Here is a 26,093-nt window from a genome sequence, read left to right as displayed (position 1 = left end):
CCTGATTGGAGGCTGTAGCTTTATTAGTGATGTACGGCACATGAGGCTAGACACCCAAGGAATGTTCCAGGAGCACATTAATTAGGTTCTGAGGGGTATTACTTAATATTTTTTGGTTCACTGCTTGGAATTTCATTGATCTTTATTTACATCCAGTGGGACAGGGATGGAGGTTTATATTTTTTGTAGGGGTATACATAAAGGTTTTGTTGTTGTTGTTGTTGTTGTTTTGATTAGTTCACAGAAAGTGCTTTGTGTACCAATTGTAAGATTGGTCAGAGGTCTTCCAAGCTTTGCCACAAAAGCAGAAGTCTGTGTTACAACCCACATTGAGATCTTTGCAAAATCTTTTCCTGACATTCTGTTGAAAGAAAATTATGGTGAAGGTCTCTTGAGAAGTTTATTTAAGATTATTTGGTGGAGAAGGGAGAGCCGCTATATTAGGACATCAGAATGGGATGCTCCTTACCAAGCCTTTGGTCATGTAGTGTCTGTTAAGAAAACCATCACACAATTTTTTCCAGGGCTACTGAGGTACTCTAAAACAGAGAAATCAAGCCTGGGTTTTCTGGCATATTCCACCTAAGTACTATTCATGGGGAGAAAACCTAAATTGGATGTAGTTTTTTTTAAAAAATTCACTGGTATAAAAGACCTTTAAAAAGGAAGAGATTGGCTGCAATTGTGGGGGAAACACCTGCAGAGCTACATCTGTTGATGTGGTTATCCGTGGGGTCCACACTCACAGCTGCAGCAAACTCACCACCTGAGATACAGAGCGTTCAGTGCTAGAATGCCTGCCAAGCACGCATTTAAAGAGTTATTCAGTTGGATGTGGTGGTGTATGCCTTTAATTCTTGAGACTCCAGAGGCTGATTCTGAAGAATCAATGTTGGAGGCTAGCCTCAGCACCTTAGGAAGACCCTAAGAAACTCAGCAAGTCCCTGTCTCAAAATAAAAATTAAAAAGGAACTGGAATGTAGCTCAGTGGTAGAGCACCACCAGACTAAATCCCCAGTGGATCGATTGATTGATTGATCTCTCTCTATCTCACACATACACACATACACACACACACACACACACACACACACATTTTCAGCAGTGTGAGCCTCTCTTGTCTTTGTGGATGACATGAAATATTGATCTACCATATTTCACATTCAAAGGATTTTTCTCCAGTAAACTTCCTACATGTATATGAGTGCAACAGTAATAACAGAAGAGTTTACCAATTGTTTTCATGCATACGGTTTCTATGCAGTATGTGTTCTTTCACATATGTGAAGCAGACAAGATGTGGCAAAGGCTTCTCCACATTGGTGACATTCATTGGGCTTTTCCCCAGTATACATTTTTCCGTGTCTGTGAAGGTCACTGGATCTAGCAAAGGCTTTGCCACACTGCTTACATTCTTAGGGCTTCTCTCCAGTATGAGTTTGTTGATGTGAGTGAAGGTAATAGGACTGAGTGAAGGCTTTGCCACACTACTTACATTCATAGGGCTTCTCTCTAGTGTGTGTTCTTTCATGGCTCTTAAGCTTATAGGATGTAGCAAAGGCTTCTCCTCATTATTTGCATTCATAAGGCTTCTCTCCAGTATGTGTTCTTCCATGTTTATGAAGCTGACGGGATGTAGCAAAGGCTTTGCCACACTGCGTACATACATAGGGCTTCTCTCCACTATGAGTTCTTTCATGTATGTGAAGGTCACCAGATCTAGCAAAGGCTTTGCCACACTGCTTACATTCATAGGGCTTCTCTCCAGTATGCACTCTTCCATGTATTTGAAGTTCACTGGACCTAGCAAAGGCTTTGCCACACTGCTTACATACATAGGGCTTCTCTCCACTATGAGTGCTTTCATGTTTGTGAAGGTCACCAGATCTAGCAAAGGCTTTGCCACACTGCTAACATACGTAGGGCTTCTCTCCAGTATGAATTTGTTCATGTGAGCGAAGGTGAGAGGACTGAGTGAAGGCTTTCCCACACCGCTTACATTCATAGGGCCTTTCTCCAGTATGAGTTCGTTTATGTATCTGAAGGTAAGAGGCAGCAGTAAAGGCTTTTCCACATTGTACACATTCATAGGGCTTTTCTCCGGTATGCATTCTTCCATGTATGCAAAGAAGACGGGATGAAGCAAATGATTTTCCACATTGTTGACATCCATAGGGTTTCTTTCTAGTATGTGTTCTTCCATGAATCTGAAGGCAACTAGATGTAGCAAAGGCTTTTCCACACTGCTTACATTCATAGGGCTTCTCTCCACTGTGTGTTCTTCTATGAATCTGAAGGTGACTAGATCTAGCAAAGGCTTTTCCACACTGCTTACATTCATAGGGCTTCTCTCCAGTGTGTGTTCTTCTATGAATCTGAAGGTGACTAGATCTAGCAAAGGCTTTTCCACACTGCTTACATTCATAAGGCTTCTGTCCAGTATGTGTTCCTCCATGTTCAAGAAGCTGACGGGATGTAGCAAAGGCTTTGCCACACTGCTTACATACATAGGACTTCTCTCCACTATGAGTTCTTTCATGTATGTGAAGGTCACCAGATCTAGCAAAGGCTTTGCCACACTGCTTACATTCATAGGGCTTCTCTCCAGTATGCACTCTTCCATGTATTTGAAGTTCACTGGATCTAGCATAGGCTTTTCCACACTGCTTACATTCATAGGGCTTCTCTCCAGTATGAGTTTGTTCATGTGAGTGAAGGTGAGAGGACTGAGTGAAGGCTTTCCTACACTGCTTACATTCATAGGGCTTCTCTCCACTATGAGTTCTTTCATGTATGTGAAGGTCACCAGATCTAGCAAAGGCTTTGCCACACTGCTTACATTCATAGGGCTTCTCTCCAGTATGCACTATTCCATGTATTTGAAGTTTACTAGATGTAGCAAAGGCTTTGCCACACTGCTTACAATCATAGGGCTTCTCTCCAGTATGAGTTCGTTCATGTATCTGAAGGTAAGAGGAAGCAGTAAAGGCTTTTCCACATTGTTCACATTCATATGGCTTTTCTTTGGTATGCATTCTTCCATGTATGTAAAGACGACGGGATGAAGCAAATGTTTTTCCACATTCTTGACATCCAAAGTGTTTCTTTCTAGTATGTGTTCTTCCATGAATCTGAAGGTGACTAGATCTATCAAAGGCTTTTCCACACTGCTTACATTCATAGGGCTTCTCTCCAGTGTGTGTTCTTCCATGTCTGTTAAGCTGATGGGACATAGCAAAGGCTTTTCCACATTGTTTGCATTTATAAGGCTTCTCTCCAGTATGTGTTCTTATATGAATCTGAAGGTAACTAGATCTAGCAAAGGCTTTTCCACACCGCTTACATTCATAGGGCTTCTCTCCAGTATGTGTTCTTCCATGTGCATGAAGCTGACGGGATGTAGCAAAGGCTTTTCCACACTGCTTACATTCATAGGGCTTCTCTCCAGTATGAGTGTGTTTATGAATCCAAAGGTAAAAGGCAGTAGTGTAGGCTTTTCCACATTGTTGACATTCATAGGGCTTCTCTCCAGTGTGTGTTCTTCCATGTCTGTTAAGCTGATAGGATGTAGCAAAGGCTTTTCCACATTGTTTGCATTCATAGGGCTTCTCTCCAGTATGTGTTCTTCCATGTCTATGAAGCTGACAGGATGTAGAAAAGGCTTTGCAACACTGCTTACATTCATAGGGCTTCTCTCCAGTGTGAGTTTTCTGATGTATTCTAAGTAATCTGGGATAAGCAAAGTCTTTCCCACATACCTTACATTTGAAATGTGCATTCCCTGTGTTCGTGATCCTGCGCTTTTGAAGACTTGTGTGTGAAATAAAGGTTTGACCATCTTGTTTACATTCAGAGTTTCTCTCCAGAATGAGTTCTTTCATGTCTTCTAAATAAAGAGGAAAAATGAAAGGCTTTCCCACATACCTCACATTGAAAAGGTTTATCTCCACTGTGTGTTATCATGTGTCTTTGAACACCTGGGAGAGAAGAAGAGGCTTCACCACATTGTTGACATTCATAGGGTTGCCACCCAGTATGAGTTTCTTCATGTCCTTGAATGTCATTGGAACAACTGATGACTTTCCCACATACTGTACTTTCATTTGGTCTATCTCCAGTTTGTAACAACATTTGTGTGTGGACACTTTTGAGAGAAACCAGAGATTTCCTATATTGTTTAAATGCACACGGCTTCTCTTCACATTCTTCATGCTAATAGTATTTGTGTCCAGAGTGAGATGTGATGTGCCTATGAAGAAATGAAGGACCTATGAAATCTTTTGCACACATAATGAAGTCACATGGATTTACTCTATTAAAATTTTTCTTTGTTTGATTAAGAATTGGAATCGATTTGAAGGTTACCCCACACTATTCTGTGGGGAAAGTTTGAAGTTTACCATAGGACTTCTTTGAAGAAGTGACCAGCACATAATTGATACCTAACTCATTCACAGTTTTCTATTTATTTATAGGTCTTTAAATTTCTACCGACATCACGTAAAGGCTAGATTTTCTGACTTGTTAAAGTTCCCTGAAAATAAAGAGATTGGAAGGAAGCAATCCTTTGCAACACAGCTTTTCTATGGCTATTTTTCACATAGTGATATTCACATAGGCAATTTCATACTACTTTTTGCATGTCAAATACTTGAAAAGTATTTGAAAAGACTGAATACCTGTTACAGATAAGTATATATTTCTGGTAAAAAATATTATAAGAATAAATACATTTCAAATTATGCATACTTCTTCGGTTGGTTTGCTTCAAAAAATTATATGACAATTCTCAGATTCCCTCATGAATTCCTCTTGTGAGTAGAGTTACCTTAGGTTGCTTCCACAGTTTTCAATCTGATCTTCAATGGTCTTGTCTTCCCACTTGTTTCCTAAAATGAGACAACATAACAATCTTTATGAATATTTAGGACCTAGAAATGCTTTGCCAAATTTTAGGTGCCATTTATGCTTCAATAATTCAGCAACTGATATCCTTTTCACCTTCTACATAAATGACCAAAATAAACATGACTTCTCGCTTTGATTAATTTTAATCCAACATTATTACCTATAGAAGCCAGGTTTCTGAGGACTTCCCGCATCACATCTCTGTAAAGGTTCTTCTGGGAGGCATCCAGAAAAGCCCACTCCTCCTTGGTGAAGTTCACAGCCACATCCTCAAAGGTCACTGAGATCTGAAATACCCCACAAATGCATAGTGGAGGCCAGAAAAGATTGACAGCATGAGAAATCTGCACTCGACATGCATGATGTTCACATGATTCCCTGGCCTTCTGATTAATTCCATGATTTGGTCCATCAAATCTTTACTGCACTCAATTTCTTACACCCATTCCAACACTAGAAATTGGCTACTCAGAAGGCAAACATTGTAGTGATTTATACCCTTCCTTTGGTGAGTTCACAGGAAGTAAGACAGGCTCCCAGTTCACTCATAACTTCTTTAATGGTTGCACCTCTATTACATGTCCTACAAATGTCCTGTGTGGTACAGAGCTAATATAAGCACTTCTGATAGTATTTATCTTTAGAAAAAAAAAGGTGATGAGTATGCTTATAAAACTAAGCATTTGAGAGAGATTCTGTCAACTTCAGTGGCTCCCTGTACATACAAGGTTAATATAGGCAACATGGTATTTACTGATGTCTTGTTTCCTCTGAATGTCTATTGTTCGATACTTAAAGAAATGCCTAGAACCAGCCCCCACTCCCACCCTTTGAGCATGGGGTCACTAAGGAGATTCCTTCATAGACAACATTTAGACAATATTTTACACATGTTGTCACAATGTGTTAACTGGAGATTGAGCTCATTCTGTGTGATTACACTAAGAACAACTAGAAGTTTGCAGGTGCTTTACTCCAGAACAAATTTAGTCAACTAGCTTACTATTAAATGACCAAAACAAACATGAGTTCTCTATTTGATTAATTTAATTTATTTATTAATAAACACAACAATTTGATAATTTCTTATGGTTACTGTCAAAGCAGAATGGGGTAAGTGGAAAGATGGCACGTGTCTTAGAAATAACTCTATGACCCAATAATGTCACCATGGGCTGGAGATGTAGCTCAAGCAGTAGCACACTTGCCTGACATGCGTGTGGCCCAGGTTCGATCCTCAGCACCACATACATACGAAGATGTTGTGTCCACCGAATACAAAAAAAAAAAATAATATTTAAAAAAATTCTCTTATCCCTCTCTAAAGAAAAAAAAAGTCACTTTCTCCAAACAACAGCTTTACCAATTTTTATAACTCTCAAAACAATCTTCTTAATAAACAGCAGGAGCTATTTTTCTAAGTCTCAGAGCAACAATGAATGTCCAATGATTGTCAAACTCTTCTTAACAGCAGCCAGTTCACTACCATGATGTAAAGTCATGAGACACATACCAATGTTGTGCTCAAGGACATTTTGATCAAGGTTGGGCCACATATGCAATGGTTGTCTGTGGTGAAAGAGATTCATCGTGCCTGTAGAAATGGTGGTGCAAGCAAACCTAAGGCAGAAGCTCCTCCACAGTGTGATAAAGCAACAAGTTTGTAGCCCAGAATTCTGAACTATCCCACACAGTCTGTGTGTTAAAGAGGCCACCATTCACATCTGTAAGCATGCTATGATGTCTGCACAGTGAAGGAACAGAAAAAAAGAAAATGTCCCTGCCACTTACACAGAAGCATACTCAAAAACTGAAACCATAAAGAACCACCCCAAAAAATGAAGAACCCACAATTACCCTCAGAGACATCAGCCCAAATCTGTCAGGACAATGATGCAGACAGGAGGGCTTCATGGACCTTCAACCAAATGGGAAGCACACTGAGGTCTCAGGGTCACAGCTACACTCTACAGGGCATAAACCACAACCCTACAAGTGCACCACCAGTGAAATACCATGTATGCTCAAAGAATATGAGAGCTAAAGCAGAAATCAGATCACAAGAAGCTGAAAAGCCTCCAGGGAAGGAGACATGAAACACAGGGCTCTGAAAAAAAAAATAAAAAAAAAAAGAAACACAGGGCTCTGAACAGACACAGGACAAAGAGGTGACTCAAGAGAAAAGGTGACCATTATGAAAGAAAAAAATATAAAAGTCCATCATAGGAAATTCATAGAGAACACCAGAGGTGGTGCTGTATTGGTATCTAAGTCATCCAACACACATTTCAGAAAAGAACGGCTAAAAGCAACCAATAAAACTGCCACTTCAGAAAACCAGAGAAAGAGCAAGGTAAACCTAAATTAACCACAGGTAGGTTGTCACAGTCTGTCTGGGCACAATTCAGGAGCCACTTGTCAAAAGAAAGAAACTATTTTTAGCACAACACACGCCAAACAAAAAAGCTCCTCAGGAAAAACCTTCAGAGCCAAACTGCCACTACTGGCTTCCCACAAGCCTCTCAACCTCCCCCACTCCTCTTGCTCTTGAGGCCACTTGGCTTGGTCACATTGGAGGAGCCAAAAAAGTCCCCCAATGAGCAGCTCCGTAGTCTGAATTGGCGGGCAAACAGCCCAATGAGCATCACCGCAGAAGAGACAATCAGCTAGAAGTTGCTGGGACCACTGTGAGCCAATCATCAGCTGGCAGTCTGAAAGTTTGCTGGGGCCCCTTTGGCTGTGGCTCTCAATATCTCCCCCTCTCTGTTTAAACAACAAGCATGTGGCTTAGGGACCGTGCCTGCCTTCGGTTGTCCAATAGTACATATGGTCCTTACCCGTTATCTTAAGTTGGTACAATTGCAATTGGATCTTACCCATCACTGACTACCAGTACAATATATAGCCACACCTGTGGATAGGTCTTTGTACCAGTGGGGGAGGGGGGGTGAGGTTCTTTGCCTCACCTTTGTTGGCCCCAAATTTTAGCTGAATGATCATGACAAGCAGAAGGGAGGAAGATACACCAAGCCAATTGACGGCTCCTTTTGGAAAAATTGTACCACCAATGACATCATCAGCAAAAATACCCCAATGCTACCACAATTTGCTTCACCAACAGAGAGTTCACAATGCATACAGGTGAGTTCACAATGCACACAAGTGATACATAGTCCAGGCAAGTTCTGCAAGCAGTTCAGTGATGGCTATTGCAGAAGCTGTAGTTTATCTTTGTCTTCACCAGCACTGGGATGAAAATAGGAATTCTGGCAATAATGGCTAAAGAAAAAATTATGTAACATTCCAGAAGGCACTAAAAGAAAACAATTTTCTTAAAAAATTACATTATCTTGAAGAGAATTATTAAATATAATGAAAAGAAAAGGTGAAAGTAAACAAACAAATCTGTTAAGCTCCTTTTTTGTTCACATATTAAAACAATTTTCAACAGTTGTTTACCCAATTTAAAATAAACCATTTAAATCACGTGAAAAAAAATATTTGGATCCATTTTTTCATGAGCGCTCATCATATATGATATATGGACATACATACATACAAACATACAACATAGAACACAAGTGTGCACAAAACACATAACAAGTAAAGGCTTTATAACTTTTTACAGGTGAAATCTCCATTGCAATGTTTAAAAACTCTATAGTCAAAAAATAGAACTGATCAGCAAAAAATTAACCTAGGTCTGAATGAGCTCAAAAAAACATCATAGAACTTCATGATGCAGGAGGGCAATAATAAAATAGATATTGAAAAAAGCATCCTGGTTCTGTCGAAAATGTAAGGGTAGCCAAACTGGAGTTCTGGATATCAGCTGTTATGGATTTGAACCAAATCATCTTCTTTTTGGTCTGTAGAAATCGCTTTAGTTAGGGCTGGGGACATGGCTCAAGTGGTAGCGCGCTCGCCTGGCATGTGTGCGGCCCGGGTTCGATCCTCAGCACCACATACAAAAACAAAAGATGTTATGTCTGCCGAGAACTAAAAAATAAATATTAAAAAAATTCTCTCTCACTCTCTCTCTAAAAAAAAAAAAGAAACTAAATCACTTTGGTTAATCTCTCTGGAATCCAAATCGGCTACTGTTCTCCCTGTGGAAACACATAAACAGACCCCCCGACTCCAGACAATTACTGGGTCAGGACCTTTCCATTGTCCTGTAAGAATATCCTTCCAAGGTACCTTGGGCTTATGTACATTTTTTGGACACATATGCCTTTCTGCAGAACTAATCCCTGATAAATCCAAATTTTAAAAGTTTAGAGTAAAAAGGGTTATTTTAAGTTTAACTTTGGGGAATATATACCCCTTCCCAATTTTTTCTTTTTGCTATAATAAGTACATTTTAATAGTTTGATTAGCTCTTTCAACTATGCCTTGTCCCTGTGGATTATATGGGATTCCTGTTATATGAGTATTGCCAAATGTTGAGCAAAATTGTTTAAAAGAGGTAGAAGTATAACCAGGGGCATTATCTGTTTTTAACTGTTTTGGAATGCCCACAGTGGCAATATTTTGTAAGCAATGAGCTATAACATCTTTAGTTTTTTCTCCAGCATGAAGGGAACCCATCAAAAATCCAGAAGAAGTATCAACTGTAACATGCAAATATTTTAATTTTTCAAATTCTGGCAAGTGTGTAACGTCCATCTGCCAAATATGGTTAGGTATCAGTCCTCTAGGATTGACTCCAAGATTAACTTGTGGTAAAATGGTCACACAATTTAGACATTGTTTTATTATTTGTCTAGCTTGTTCCTTAGTTATTCTAAAATGCTTTTGTAAAATATTAGCATTGACATGGAACTTTTTATGAAAATTTGTAGCTCCTTATAGTGTAGGGAAAATATGTATGTCATGTGTAGTTTTATCTGCTAAATCATTGCCCAAACTAAGGGCTCCAGGCAATCCTGTATGTGCCCTGATATGTCCTATAAAGAATGGATATTTTCTGTCCCAGATTAGACTTTGTATACTGGAAAGCAAAGAGAAAACAGTAGAGGAAGAGGAAATCCTACCAGCGTCTTCAAGGGATACTATAGCATTAACTATATACTGACTATCAGAAAAAAAATTAAATACAGAACCTTTAAACATCACAAAAGCTTGTATTACTGCATTAAGCTCTACATTTTCAGCTGATTGTTTGGGAACTAAAAATGTAAAAGTTTGGTAACTATTGCTGCTGTACCATTATTTGACCCATCAGTGAATATATTTGGAGCATTCATGATAGGTGTTTTTCTTGTCATTTTTCAAAAAATTACAGGATGCGATGACCAAAAAGACAATAAAAGATTAGATGGTAAGTGGTTATCAAATGAAACATTAGATTTGCACATGATTATTGCCCAAGTATTTAGCTCATTAGCTAATTCATCAATTTGATTCATAGTATATGGAGTAATAATTTTATTGGATGAAATTCCAAACACTCCCTTTGCTGCTTTTATTCCTTTGAGTATTAATTGTCCTACAGCCTCAGGATACCTAGTAAGAGTAGTGTTAGGAGAATAAGATAAATGTATCCATAATAATGGACCTTCTTGCCAAAATACTCCTGTAGGAATATTTTTTGTTGGTAGTACAATAAATAATAAAGGCAAACTTATATCAATTCTATCCAAATGCATATTTTCCATATATGTTTCAATGATTTTTAATGCCTTTCTTGCTTCAGGCGTTAACATTCAGGGTGAATTTGGATCTGATGGACCTTTTAGGATATCAAATAAAGGTCCCAACTCTCCTGTTGGTATACCTAGATAAGTCCTTATCTAATTTATGTCTCTTAATAACTTTTGAAAGTCGTTAAATGATTTGAGTTGATCTACTCCTATTTGAATTTTTGGTGGACGGACCATGGTTGAGGATAACAGAACTCCTAAATAATTAATTTGAAAATTTAATTGTACTTTATCTATTGCTATCTCTAGATTATAATTTTTTAATAAGTTTGTGAGTGTGGCATAACATTCTAGCAATGTGTTTTTATCTTTGTGTGCTAATAATAGATCATCCATATAGTGAAATATTTGTAGTTCAGGATTTTGATTTCTAAGTGGCTGGATTACTTTGTTAACATAAATTTGACACATAGTTGGGCTGTTAGCCATCCCTTGAGGGAGTACTTTTCACTCATATCTCTGATCAGGACCTACTTTCATGATTCAGTGCAGGGATAGGAAATGCAAAACGTGAACTATCCTCAAGATGAATTGAAATTGAAAAAAAAAAATCTTTAATATCTATAACTAAAACATACCAAGTTTTTGGCAAAGCAGACAATTGAGGAATCCCTGATTGAACAGGTTCCATAATAACCGTCTCATTATTCATGGCTCTTAAATCTTGCAATAATCTCCATTTACCAGATTTCTTTTTATTGACAAAAATGGAAGTATTATGGGGAGATACAGAAGGTGGTACATGTCCTTCTGCTAATTGTTGTTTGACCAGGTCATGGGCTGCTTGTATCTTTCTTTAGTCACGGGCCACTGAGGAACCCATACTGGTCTTTCTGATTTCCACGTAATTTTTATTGTCTCAGTGGCCCTTTCTGAAAATCCAACCCATGTCTGTCCGTTCCTTGATCTATTTGTATTGGTGCTGCTGTACCTTGTTCTTGTTTTTCTAATCTTTTTCCTTTCCTAAAGCCTTGTGTAGTCATAATAGTGGGTGCATTTTGGTTGATGTTATTTGTTAATGTCAAACCTAATTGATCTAGGACATCTCATCCCCATAAATTTACGGGAAGATGATCCAATACATATGGCTGTAAAGTTCCTTCACATCCTTCAGGATCCTTCCAATCTAATACCATTGCACTTCTCTGGGGATTAGTCGCCACTCCCAGGCCTCGAAGCTTTTCAGTGGCTTGTTGTAATGGCCAGTGTTTTGGCCATTCTTGATGAGAGATAATGCTAAAGTCTGCACCTGTATCCAGTAGCCATTGAATTCATGTCCTTGAATATTTAGTTTTAGCATGGGGCGAGAATCTAAATTTAAAGACAGCATAGCCCAATCTACACCTGTGGAGCCTAATCCCTTGGAACCTCTTTCTACAGTACGACTGGAAAATTTATCATGTATGCTGGGTATTATTAGTAACTGTGCTATTCTATCTCCTGGTGAAATTACTGATATACCCTTTGGAGAACTGGCTATAATTTTTATTTCACCTTCATAATCGGGATCAATTACCCCAAGAATTATCATAACTCCTTTTAGAGTAGAAGAGCTGTGTCCCAATAATAAGCCTACTGTTCCTTTGGGAAGAGGTCCTTTCACCCCTGTGGGAATGATTTGAACTTCCATCTCTGGAGTTAGTACTGATCTGGCAGAGGCGCAGATGTCCAACCCTGCACTCCCTCTGGTTTGTCTGATGAGGGATCTGATGGACAATGTGTCCTGGGCACTAACCTGATGGGTTTGCTGGGTTCCTCCAGTGCTCCGTATATTTGTGGTTTTGGGCCCCGGAGCATTGGGCCCCCCTGTCCATTTTTTGGCAATGGAGCCCGATGCCTTTCTCCATGATATCGTGGATAAAAACCTGGTCCTTGTTCATTTTTTGATAATGCAGTACCCTCTATGGTGGTTTGAGAACGGCATTCATTAGCCCAATATTTCCCTCTATAGCATCGTGAGCAAATACCCGGTATTCTACTCCTTTGATACCTAGTTTTGTTAAACCCTCCTCCTATGGGGTAATTCCTTTTAAAATGTCCTGTTTGTTCACAATTGTAGCATGTTCTTGGCCTGGCATCTAAAGCCTGTTTTACTGCAGCTGCCACGACTTGCCCTTGTTCATTAATGTCTCTACATAATTTAATATATGTGTTTAAATCTTCCTGTTTCCATGGTCTAATGATTTCTCTGCACCAATGATTCACTTGCTCATAAGCCAGTTGTTTTATTGATGGCATTGCTTGTTCTGTATTCCCAAAAATTCTGGTAGCTGTTTGAATAAGCCTATCTACAAATTCAGCATAAGATTCACTAGCTCCTTGTATTACCTTAGATAATTGACCTTGTAAACCTCCATGCCCTTGTAATGTCTTCCATGCCCTAACCGCATCTACAACAATTTGTGCGTATACACCAGGATCATATGCAATTTGTTGCTGCTGATCCTCATAAGTTCCCTTTCCTAACAACATATCTAGATTTCTCTGAGGATACTACTACTTTTGTACTAGCATACAAAATGCTACTGCATTTTGCCTAGCTATCTCCTTGCAAAATTCCTCATTGGCAACCTTCCATAACAGGTATTGTCCTCCATTTAGCACAGCTTTACAGATATTAGCCCAATCTGCTGGCGTCATGTTCAAGTTGGTAACGGATTCGACCATGCTTACAGTGAAGGGTGCTTGAGGACCATAAGTTGTTACAGCCTCTTTTAGCTGCTTCACTTTTTTGAAATTTAAAGCATGGTGAATTCGCTGCCCTCCTGCCTCAAATACAGAGCATATTTGAGAATCAGTCTCAGGATCCCAACTATCTACTGCGGGGGTTGGGGGCCTCCCAGCATATGGAGATGGCCTTGTTGGTTGATTACTTATGTCCTCTGGTGATAGAAAGGTGTTAGTAGCAGTCTCCTGTAGAGGTGGTGCTGTTGGTTGGACACTTACACCCTCTGGTGATAGAACTAAGTGTTAGTAGCAGTCTCCTGTTGTAACTTTCACCCTGACGGCTTTTTCTGCTTTACACTTTCTTTCTCTGACTAGCTTAAGAGGCCTTTGGACTAAGCAAACAACATACAAACATCCACAATGACAATGTGCCAACTGGCCGAGTCCCTGGGCTTTTCTTTTCTATTCTTTTTAAATCTTCACCATGATGATTCCATTGTGATATATTCAACAACTCCTCCTTAAAAAGCCATGGGCTACATTTTTCTATTGTATCAACGTATGCCCTGACTGCTCTTCATTTTACTGGGATGCCTCTTTCCTCTAACAATTTACTTAACACTCTTTCAGTTTGTTTTTTTACTAGTTTCTGATCCCATATTTCTACTATACTATAACCCAACAAGATGACGCCAAACAAAACCAAGATAGAATGAAATAAAAATGGAACAACAAAAATCATTATAGCCTTTCTATCCTCCTGAAATGTGCATCCGTCCTTTCTCCGTATCTGTTCCTCAGACGTAAATAGTTTTTCCTCACATGTGAGCAGTTTTTCTTCCATCTCACTCATCTCCAAGGACAGGCAACTTCAAACAAAAGTTAAGCAAAACAAAAGAAGAATCTTAAAATGGCTACCCATCCTCTCACCCTGCCCTCAGGGGCAAGCAGTTTACCTTATCACTCACCCTCAGTCCTTCCCCGTGCGGCCAACCAAATGCCGCAGTCTGGCTGGGCACAATTCAGGAGCCACTTGTCAAAAGAAACAAACTTTATTTTTAGAACCACACATGCCAAACAAAAAAGCTCATCAGGAAAAACTTTCAGAGCCCAACTGCCACCACCGGCTTCCCACAAGCCTCTCCACCTCCCCCACTCCTCTTGCTCTTAGGGCGATTGGCTGGGTCATGTGGGTGGAGCCAAAAAAGTCCCGCAATGAGCAGCTCCGTAGTCTGAAAGCACGGGGAAACAGCCCAATGAGCATGACCGCAGAGGAGCCAATCAGCTAGAAGTTGCTGGGGCCGCTGTGAGCCAATCATCAGCTGGCAGTCTGAATGTTTGCTGGGGCCCCTTCGGCTGTGGCTCTCAACAGTAGGTAACAGAGAAAGTGTTGATGAAACAACAATCAGGAAATCCGCAGTCTGCAAAATCAAGTTCTTCATGAACATCAGCATCACTGATTAACTAACAAAAGGCTAAGAATACACAGGACAGGGACTGGGGTTGTGGCTCAGTGGAAGACTGCTTGCCTAGTGCTTGGGAGAAACTGGGTTCAATCCTCACTGCCACATAAATAGAAAGAAAGAAAAAGTGTAAAATATACAATAATATTAAAGAAAAAAACAACAAGAACTGAAAACCTACTAACACATTTAAAAGTGTCATCATCAACAATGCATTGGGACTTCAGATTATCATAAATGTGCTTGACACAAATTAGACAACTTACAGAAACTGGACCATTTCATTGAGAGAGACAATCTCCTACAACTTACACACAAGGGGAAATACATATAATAGATGAGCCCATGGCTGCTGAGAAAAACAGACTCAATAACTAATTACTTCCCAAAAAGGCAAAGCAAGGCTCTGACATCTCAAACAGGCTTCCATGAAACACATAAGAACTGCCACCAGTTTTCTACTTTTTGTCCAGAACATAAAAGCTGAGTTAAACCTCCTAAGTCTTCCTGAGGCATAAGTTACCATATTATCCAAATTAAATAGATTAAGAAAAGTATTAAATAGAAAAGAAAACTATGAATGATGCTCATAATCATAAATGCAAAATTTAATCATAAATGCAAAAAAATGTACAATTAAGTAATCACACTCTAGGTGTCTATGCAAATGATGTGAAAATTATGGGCACAGGAACCCTCACTGCAGTGACTACAGCAGCCATATCCAGAACTGCCCAAAGCTAGATGCAAGGAAGATGCACCATTCAATACTGAATGGACAAGCTGAAGAGCATCACCCAGAAAATGAGCTCTGCAGCCTGGAAAGATACAGCACCCTTAAAGGCAGACTGGTAAGTGAGAGAAGCCAGTTTGAAATGGCCAAGTGCAGTAAGATTCCAAGTTAAGAACATTCTGAAAAAGACAACATTATAGATGCATTAGCAGAACTGATGGGTGCCAGGGACTTAGGGGGCAGAGAGGGAGGAAGGAATGAGGAGGAGTGATAAACAGGTGGAACATTGGATTCCCAGAGCAGTGAAACTCTTCTGTATGACATTACCTTGTATACAACATGAGACACACAATCACATCACACAGACAAGAAACCCTAAGGTAAAGGGTGAACTTTGGCTTATCATAAGATGTTGCTTCATACATTCTCTTTATCCAATGTTCAACACTGGTTTAGTAACTAACGAACACCCTACACCAATGCAATATGTTGAAAACAGTGGAGACTATCAGCTGGAGAGAAGGGGTATTTGATACTAAGTGTAATGGCACATTTAATTGTTACCTTGATTGGGTTAAAGGATGCCAATGATTAATGAGTTTCTGGGTGTGTCCATGAGGGTGTGTCTACAAATGATGGGCATATGGGATAGTGAGCCAAACTGGAGAACCTCCTTAAGCTAGGCAGCACCATCCAATAGGACGGTGTCTTGGGTGGAACAAAATTCTTCACTCTCTCAAAGTGGACTCTGCCAGTGATTCTCTAGTGTGTTTCCAGAATCTTTGGTCTGGTCTAGGGCAGCACTATTGATCCCCCTTGTTCTGAGGCTTCAGCCTCTGGGACTCAGCAGCTAGTACTTCTCAAGCTCTCCAGCCTGCAGATGGCCACTATGGACATCCACCTTCGGGTCAAGTGGGCCAATCTCATGACTCCCCTTTGATAATTACACTTCCTCTTGATACTTTTCCTCTAGAGAACACTGACTAAAACTATGTAAGCCTAAAATTGCTCATGAAAACAAAGTTTTTCTAATAAAGAAGTAAATAAACTATCAAGCCATGAAGTTTTAAAAATGTATACATAAGAAACAATATTATATGCTAAATACGTTTTTCATAATAATGCAAAAATAAAGCAAAGAGGAAGAGTCATAGTTACAAATTTCAAAAGTATAAACAAAAGCAAGAAAACTGATTTTCAATACTATTTGCATCTGGAAAGAAATTGGATGATAAGTCTTCAAAACTCATCCCAACTACTGGTGTAGTGGTGTGCACCTGTAATATCAGCCACTAGGGAGGTCAAGGCAGGGAAATAGCAAAAGTTTGAGGCCTGTCTCAGCAACAGAGCAAGACACTCAGAAATTTAGTGAGACTGGTCTTCATCAAAAATAAAAAGGGGGTCTGGGACTGTAGCTGAGTGGCAGACCACATGCTAACATGTGTGAGGCACTGGGTATGATCCTCAGCAGCACAAAAAAATAAATAAAATAAAGGTATTTTATCCATCTACAACTATACAAAATATAAAAAAAAAAAACATAAATAAATAAGAAGGGCTGAGGATGTGCTCAGTGGACGAGTGCCTGTAGGTTTTTCTCCAGCGAAACACCTGCCCACCTCCAGAACGTTGCTTAGAAATTGAAATTCATTTCTGGGAGATAACTAAGCATGAGCAAGTTCATGGCATCAATTCCCAGCACTCAATGAGGAAGCAAATAAATAAACAATAGTCTACAATACGAATTCTCTTGGGCTGGAGAGTAGCTTGGTAAACTACATGTAGTGAGAGATAAAAATGATTATAATACAAAAGGTACACAATTAGAGGCATAAAAACACAACAAAATCAGTGGAAAGACACCACACTTTCTCACAAAGAAGACTGAATGTTCCCATGATCTAAACTCTCTGAAAAAACACTGAGTGTTTCAGTAAATTCTGTGAAATTTAGGGCATGGTTTACTGTATTTTGGAGGTAAACTTAAGAAAAACTACATTTAAAAATGGAAATAGGAGGTTTGGGATTCTGGCTCAGCAGTAGAGTGCTTGCCTAGCACATGAGAGGCCCTAGGTTTGATCCTCAGCACCACATAAAAATAAATAAATAGGTATTGTGTCCAACTACAGCAACAACAAAAAACACTTTTCAAAAAATTGGAAACAATAAACTGTGTCTAAGACGAGGCAAAATGTTGTACAAGACAGAGAGAATAGAGAGAGTATTTATGTTACTCCCAAGTTTCATAAGCTAAAAGGCTAGGTCCCAAAGGGGTGGCCCTACGAGGAGGCAGTTGGGAGGGAACAGGAATTAGGTGACATGGTGAGGAGATCAGCACCCTTATTTAGACACACGGATCTCTCCTTTGCAGAAAACAGGTGTCATTTACTCTTTCACTGATATTCAGTGATTAAATGATTACAGTTGTGTATTCAAGGCATTGCCAAAGTTGTCCTTAAAAATTACAATGAAGATGGGTGTGATGGTGCACATCTGTAACCCCAGCAGCCCTAGATGATGTAGCAAGACTCTGTCTCAAAACAAAGAATCTAAAAGGGGCTGGTGGTTAAGCACCTCTGGGTTCCATTCCTGATAACAAAAATCCACACAGTTGGCATGAACCTGCCAAGTTCAGACAACAACGGTGAAAAACTGTCGTCCTTTGTCAAATTCATCACCTTGTGAAGGACAGACACAAGTTTCCATGAAATCACATTCATAAATTAATCCACCACTATTTTTGTAAAATTGGACTCAAATTCTGCAACAATAATGCAAGACAGACTTTCTCTGTATCTTATGTGGTATTTAGGAATCCAGGGTTGGATTTCAATTTAAAACCACTGAAAAGACAAATCTGAATCTTACAAACTTTCTACACATATTCAGGGGTCGCAAAAGGTAAATTAGGCAATTAGATGTTTTCTTTTTCTTTTTTCCTTTCTTGTTTGATGCCCCCGAGATTAAACCCAGAGATATTTTACTACTGAGCCACATCCCCAGCCATTTTTATATTTTATTTTGAGACGCAGTCTCACCAGGTTGCATAAGGCCTTGCTAAGTTGCTAAGGCTGTCCTCAAATTTGCAACACTCCTGTCTCAGCCTCTGGAGCAGGAAGGATCACAGGTGTGCACCACTGTATCTGGCTGTAAGCTGCGATTTTTAACAAAAAAAGAAATGGTGGATTTTAACCCACCTCTCTCTTGCCTCTGTAATAATAGTCCATCCCATTTGGCTCTGAATAAATAAACCTGGGCCTCAGATAAGTTAGCACATCATTTCAAAGTGATACACAGAAAGCTTTGGTGCTGAGGGAGCACAGATGTGTCAGGCTCAAGGGGCAGGGAAGGTCCCTGACAGCGGGGATATGCTTCCTCCTGGTCTTACTCATGGAAAGCATCCAGGATCACCCTCCCAGGCACCTGGACCATGACTCCAGTCTATGAGGATTTTCAGGTCTGCACAGCTCTGCACTGGGGTGGGTGGTACTTATGCTCTGGGAGAGGTTTTGCTCCTTCACACTGTGAGAGACTAAAAGGACAGGAGTCACTGCTGACCTGGCCCCTCAGCACCAGCATCCACAGGCTGACTGTCCGCCTGTCTCCAAGGAATGGGAACAGAGCTTGGGGAAAACAAGGTCCCAAGGAAGTAGCTGTTTAGATGAGGCCTTTTCCAGGAGATTCCTCAGCCCAGGGCCCCCAGCAGCTTCCCTGAGAGGCTGCACCCCACACCTCAGGCTGCCCTCTGGGAGCAGCTGACCCAGGGCCTGAAATTCTGTTCACCCTGCAAGGCACAGGGCAGCTGTGGGCACTCTGTGGCAGCACCAGGAGAGGACACTGGCTGAGGACATGGGATTCTGTGATGTGTCCAAAGGGAACTTCTACCCAAGAAATCTGACATGGTGCCTACACCTAAGGAAGACAAAAGAAAAAGCACAAGATTTTTACAGCTGTGAACTCAAGTTCTCTATACAGTTGCATCTACATCAAAGAACCTTCAGAGTACTTGACTTTAGCTAACTAGACCACCATGAGGGTGGAAAGGCAGGGTTCTATATGGAGAGCAAACATTATCTCGGGCTATCTTAAGCCCTTTAATAGCCAATCATCTTAATTTCTGTATCAGACCACAATCTCAAAACTTCTCAAAATATATTCACTAACCTGACCAGACGTCTCTAAAATCTATCAAAGCTCAGAATGCAATAACAGACATACAGAATTTTCTTTACTTTTTTTCTGTATCCCACCAATCTGATGTTCCTACCAATGCAATTGGTTAATGCACTGATACACAGTTTCTGTTATAAAAGTTCATGGAGGCCAGGCACAGTGGCACACAACTGTAATCCCAACAGCTTGAGAGGCTAAGATAAGAGGATTGCTAAATTGAAAGCCAGACTCAGCAACTTAGTGAGACCATCAGGAACTTAGTGACATCATATCTGAAAATACAATATAAAAAGGGCTTGGAATGTGGCTCAGTGTTTAAGTGCCCCTGGGTTCAATCCCTGGTATATTAAAAAGGGGAAAAAAAGAAAGAAAAAAGAATGAAAGAAAGAAAGAAAATAAAGAAGAAAGAAAGAAAGAAGTGATGTAATCTCTTCTAGGGAGGGTCACACACATCATTCATAGTAACTTGAATCCATGTTCCTTAGTATGATAATTAATATTTGGGTTAAAATGAACTATTTTCTGTAGCTGGGGTTGTCGATGCCTTTAATCCCAACAGACTGGGAAGCTGAGGCAGGAGGATCACAACTTTCAGCCAGGGCTGGGCACCATAGTCAGATCCTTTCTGAAAATCGTACTGAAAAGAGCATGGGATGAAGGACAGTAAAGGCATCAGACATTATTGTAGTGGCATCCAATTTTTTCACAAAAAAAAATAAATAACTGGGTTTCTCCAGAAATATGCACCATGGCTAATTTTAGGACTGTCAACAAAAGAGTATCCACAAAAAAAGTTCAGTGTAGATAAACTTCCTATTTTTGTGTTGCCCTATTTTACTGGGCTGCTAATCTGGAAGAAATCAGCACTACTGGGCTGGAAATGTGGCTCAAGTGGTAGCTCGCCTGGCATGCATGCGGCCCGGGTTCGATCCTCAGCACCACATACAAACAAAGATGTTGTGTCTGCCGAAAATTAAAAAATAAATATTAAAAAAATTCTCTCTCTAAACCAAAAATTTAAAAAAAAAGAAAAAAAAAGAAATCAGCACTCCAGGTGCTGGACTCCCCTTTACTAGTTTTTTACACACTTGTATCCAGAATAATAGTTTGTAGAAATGTGCAAACAAGGCCTCTGGCCTTGAGCTGGGCTTCACAGACAAGTCACCAACTGGGCTCCATGGTAACAGCTGGTGGGGGAGGAAAGAAAGGGGAGAAGAAGCTCTCCCCTCCTCAGGTGCTGTCCTTGAAGGGTTAACTTGGTCAGAATAGAGAAAGAAAAACCAGCTTTTATGTGTGTGATGTGACAACTTGACTATGGTGACTTCACTTTGTGAACTCAGCCATTACACTCAAAAAGCTCATGACTGGGGCAGTTTGGATTCTTTTGTTCATGAAAATTCCCCAAGAACACAGAATGATCTATGGGGCCAACTGGAGACTAACTGACCACAACTTTCAGGCTTGCTTATTTTGCCTGAACCCCCAAACTTCCCTTTTGTGGTTTTTGTGCTTAAATATGGAGCCAACTGAAGGCAGGGGTACCACTCTGACCATCTCATTCTTTCGAGAGCAGAGTGTCTGCCACTGGCCAGCAATAAAGGCTTAACTGGAATGAGACTGTGTGGTCTGAGAGTTATTTGGGGGTCCCGCTATTACAAAGTGAACTTCTGAGCCTCTCCCCTTACATGCTGGGTATAAAATTCTGAAACCACCTGAACTCGGGGTTCAGGGGATGGATGGATTGATTACAGCAAAAACAGTGCCCTCTGAGACTGGCTGCAGCCAGATAAAACTGTTTACAACTACCTTCAGTGCCTTGCCTCCTTAGTCCCTACATCATTATTACCCTGTGAGCTTACCTAACTACAGGACTGGTGTGACTCTACAAAATGGACTATCAGAAAAAGGAGCACTTATACGATATTGATGTAGCCCAGAATTCCATATCCCTGGGATCTATAAACAACCCACTTATTCCCTTTAAAGCAGTTATTCTGACCAAACACAAGGAAGTGTTAAGTGCTCATTCTTTCCCCTCAAGGATAATAATCACAAATTGAAAACAAATGCTTTCAAAAGTGTTGTTCTTGCCAGGGACATTGGCACAGGCCTGTAACCCCAGTTAAGCGGGAGGCTGAAGCAGGAGGATCACAAACTGCAGGCCAGCCCAGATTCCAACACAAGGGGAAGAGAGGAAGAGAGGGGGAAAGGGAGGGGGAAGGGAGGGGGAAGGGAGGGGGAGGGAGGGGGAAAGGGAGGGGGGAGGAAGGGGGAGGGAGGGGGAAAGGGAGGGGGGAGGAAGGGGGGAGGGAGGGGGGAAGGAGGGGGGAGGGAGGGGGAAAGGGAGAGGGGAAGGAAGATTGATTGATTCTTTCCAATATTTCACTAAGCGATGACAATTAGCAGACGGTGTCTATTTGAAACGAGTGGGAAGAAGAATGTCTGGCTGAGCTTTGAGGTGGAGGGAGGTGGCCTTTTAGAAGGCAGGAGGCGCCTGCAATTTGGAGGACCTCCACTGGGTGGAGCTCCACTGGGAGAAGGAAGGTGCACTTATGGTCCTGCTTCCTACACGTTGGGAAAAGTGAGTGCGGGCCACAGGTAGAGAGCAAAGGGGACACCTGGGACCTGAGCTACCCTTCCAAACCAAGGGAACCAGGGGACGGGGCCCAGGGCCACCTGACAGCGGCGACTCCGCGCGCCAGTCCGCAGCTCTCCCGCCCGCCAGGCCCCAAGGCAGGTGCTGACCGCCTATCTTCAGCGAACTCACCATTTTTGGCTTCTCTGGTGACCTGGCGTCCTCTGGAGGAATCTCTGGGCACCCAAGATCCCCGAGAACACGGGCAGCGCAGTCACCTGAGTCCCTGGAGCAGAGAACACGGGGCCTGGAGCAGGAGTAGCCCAGTCGGTGAGGAAGAAAAGCCCGCGAGCTTGCGGAAGCCCGCCCTTCCCCTCCCTCTGCGCACTGATTGGACAGTTCCCCCCAGCGACCCGGATGAATGGCCTCCAGGCCCGCCTCTGGATCGTGACTGACAGCTAAAATCGCCCAATCACTGGCTGAAATTGGGTAGAGTGAAAGATTCTTGGTCCCAGCCCTTTTCAGGAGGAGCTTCCCGGCTGTGCTGGGAATGAATCAAGGTGGGAAGCCTTGGCTTAGCCTCTGTGACAGAGGTGACGCCTGGCGCTAAGCTGGGCTTCAGCCATAGAGTGCTTTCCAAGCATGGCGAGGCCCTGGGTTTAACCTCAACACAAAAGCAAAGCAGAGCTTCTCCAGGATGCTCCTGCTGGAGGAGCCCAAGGTCAGGTCTGCATCTGCAAACAGTGAGACCCTGTTTTCACATAAATTGAAAAGGGTGGGGATGGAGCTCAGAGGACGGGGTCAAGCCTCTTTGGGTTTATTCCCCAGTACCTTAAAAAAGAAAGTACGATATTTTATTATTTATTATATATATACTATATATTTTATATATTTTTTGTATATATAAAATATATATCATATATTTTTTGTAAAATATATATAATATATTATATATTTTCTATATAAAATATGTATTTTATATAACATATTCTATATATAAAATGGATATTTTATATAATATATTTTATATATAAAATATATTTTATATGTAAAATATATATTTATATATATATAATATATATATATATTTCTCACACCAAATACATCTAATCAGAATATTATCTATAATATATTATATATATATAATATATATAATACATGTATATATTATATTTATATTTATATATATATATATATATATATATATATTTTTTTTTTTTCCCTAGCTGATGCGACCTCAAGTGATTTAGAAAGATACGGTCTCCAAATTTTTGAAATACTTTTTAAAGATATCATATATATATGACTCATATATAATAACTAAAAATAAAAACAATTTGAAAACTATTTAGTCACTCTCCTCATCTCCTGGCCTCTGTTTCTTTGAGGAGGCTCCTAATCTATGAAAAGAAGCAACTGAGGTTGGCTCTGATGGCCAAGGCTTCCTCCCCAGTAGAAAGGGTGGGGAGGAAGGAGGGCGATCCTCTAGGGCAGCAATGTGGGGTGGAAATAAAACGGGTGCTTTGGGCTTAGTGTGATGTTCTACTTCAACTGTTAGGAAGTCTTCTGCAGAGTTGTGACTCTGGTGACCCCACAGGTCTGGTCAGGTGTTCACCCACAACCAAACAGATAAGGTTATGATGCAAACCAGGAAAGAAACTTTGACCAGTGCAGCTACACCAGGAAGACAAGGAAACCCTGTCCTTACCCTGTCTTCAGATGCTGACAAGGACTTTGAGGTTTGTAGAAAGGGTAATCATAGGCATGTATGGATAGGGGAGATTGTATCTAGAATTTAGTATTATCTGTAGGATTTAAGCTTCAGGAATCTGTGGTCTTATAACCTGTCTATGAACTCACACTCACTTGCCCCCTGGACGCATGTCACTCTATTGCACAGACTGAACTCACTTTGTCAGGAGGAAATCCCCCTCCAGTGTATTCTTTCCATGTCAAGGTTTTCAACAAAAGCCACAAGCCATAGGAAGCAACATAGCCCCAGGAGCTGACCCAGCACTCTCAGCATCTTGGGTTTCAACTGATAGTCCAACCAGAAAGAAACCAAATCCCTGCTCTCCTGGGCCCATTAACCCTGCATTTAAACCATAAAAAATTGCCACTTGGGGCCAACACTGCCTGTAATGTCTAACCCCTCTTGGAAATTAAGTACAATTTTTTTCTCTACTCTTAAATTGGGCTTTGTGAAGTCTATCACATCCTGCTCATTGGCCCAAGTTCATTCTACCGAACAATATTGCCCATGGCCAAGGGGGCTAATGTGTAAAAAGTCATTAGAAAAGTAGACACATAGCTACCAGGGCTGAGAATTGAATTTCAGGTGCCTTTATTGTCCCCCATGGTAGAGACTGAATTGAGGGCAGGGGCACTTTGCCACTGAGCATCCCTTTTATTGTGGTTCAAAGAAGGTGGGTGTGAGCATAACTGTAATGGGCCTGAGAGAATAACTCCAGATGATGACTCCAAGCTACTATCAATCCAATGAAGAAGTTGACAAATCAGAGGGTGAAACCAAGCATGGTTGTTAATGCCTGTGATCCCAGAGGCTCAGGAGGCCGAGACAGGAGGATTGCTTGTTCGAATCTAGCCATCAGCAAAAATGAGGTACTAAGCAACTCAATGAGAGCCTGACTCTAAATAAAATATCAAACATGGCTGAGTGTGAGAATATAGTATTTTGCATTAAATATACAATTGAGATATAAGAAAGGCAGCCTGAGGGCAAGTAGAGCAAAATGGAGAGTAACCTATACAGTAACCTGACTGTGGATGTGGCAGATCCCGAGTCCGTGCACCTGAACCACCCTGGACACACAGGAGGTCAGGGAGGGGTCACCCTGACCAAGAGAGAAAGAAACAGTGTTGATTCAGGGAAAGTCAAAACTGACTAGGTCCAACATGCACTCAGTCCAAGAAGACTTTCCTGGCACAAAAGGACAAAGGGAGTTGGGGACAAATAAGGGTGTATTGCTTTATATGAAAATATGTGGGGGTTTTGATACCAGGGATTTAACTGAGCACTGCCTAACCACTGAGCCAAACTTCCAGATCTTTTTTACTTTGACACAGGGTCTGCTAAGTGGCTAAGGGCCTCCCTTAGCTGCAGAGGCTGGCTTCCAACTTGCAGTTTTCCTGCATTAACCTCCCAATCCACTGGGATTTCAGGCATGTGCCACTCTGCCCTGCAGCATGCTTCTTTAAACAGCCCAGTGGGACACAGGGAAACCCAGGTGAAGATCTGGAAGTTGGTGCACCCCATAGTACTTTGCCAAAGAGGAACTGGGGTGGAAAGCGGGGACCCTTGTGAACCAGAGGATAGAATGCTGACTGCAACTTGCCTACTCGCCCAGATGTTCCATCCTGTCACACTTTCAGCAAAAGCTGTGCTTTTTCTGTACCTGTGTCTCTTAGTCTTTTAAGGAACACAGGCAAGAATGGTGAGAACAGACGGTTAAGAGAATAATCCTTTAAAATGGGCACGCCGTGCTGACCTGCACATGCATGATTTCCAAAAAGCAATTTACCTGCAACTCTGCCTGGCCCAAGTGGATAGGAGATGTCACATTCCACAGCCAACTGCCTGTGATCTGCATGAGAAATGCAGGCAGGAAACCCCCTAAGAGGAACCCAAGTGACTATGCCGGGACAGACTTTGTAACTCTTTCCACAGACCAGATTTTGGAAGAAAGGATAATTTTTTGGATAAGAATCCAATTAGAATGGCTCAGTGTGGGCCAAGGTGACATAGAGTTGCCATGACCCTCGAGACTTGAAAGTATGATGTCACCCTGCTGTCAAAAGTCCAAAAGTTCACCTGGGCAGGATTCTCTGGAAACTTCCCACGAACTCCA

General features: G+C 41.1%; 1 pseudogene across 1 annotated transcript; it reads right to left on the bottom strand.

Moving 5' to 3' along the window:
• Nucleotides 1-22,597, bottom strand: LOC144374057 (uncharacterized; annotated as a pseudogene). Its single transcript, XR_013433584.1, has 4 exons — nt 22,417-22,597; nt 5,069-5,195; nt 4,829-4,889; nt 1-3,795 (listed from the first exon to the last, which is right to left on the bottom strand). The product of XR_013433584.1 is annotated as an uncharacterized LOC144374057 (transcript).
• Nucleotides 22,598-26,093: the final 3,496 nt, after the last annotated feature.

Source organism: Ictidomys tridecemlineatus, unplaced genomic scaffold (assembly GCF_052094955.1).
Source record: "Ictidomys tridecemlineatus isolate mIctTri1 unplaced genomic scaffold, mIctTri1.hap1 Scaffold_568, whole genome shotgun sequence".
Lineage (NCBI taxonomy): Eukaryota > Metazoa > Chordata > Mammalia > Rodentia > Sciuridae > Ictidomys > Ictidomys tridecemlineatus.
Note: the sequence above shows the minus strand (reverse complement) of the source record. Positions and strands in the feature narration are given on the sequence as shown.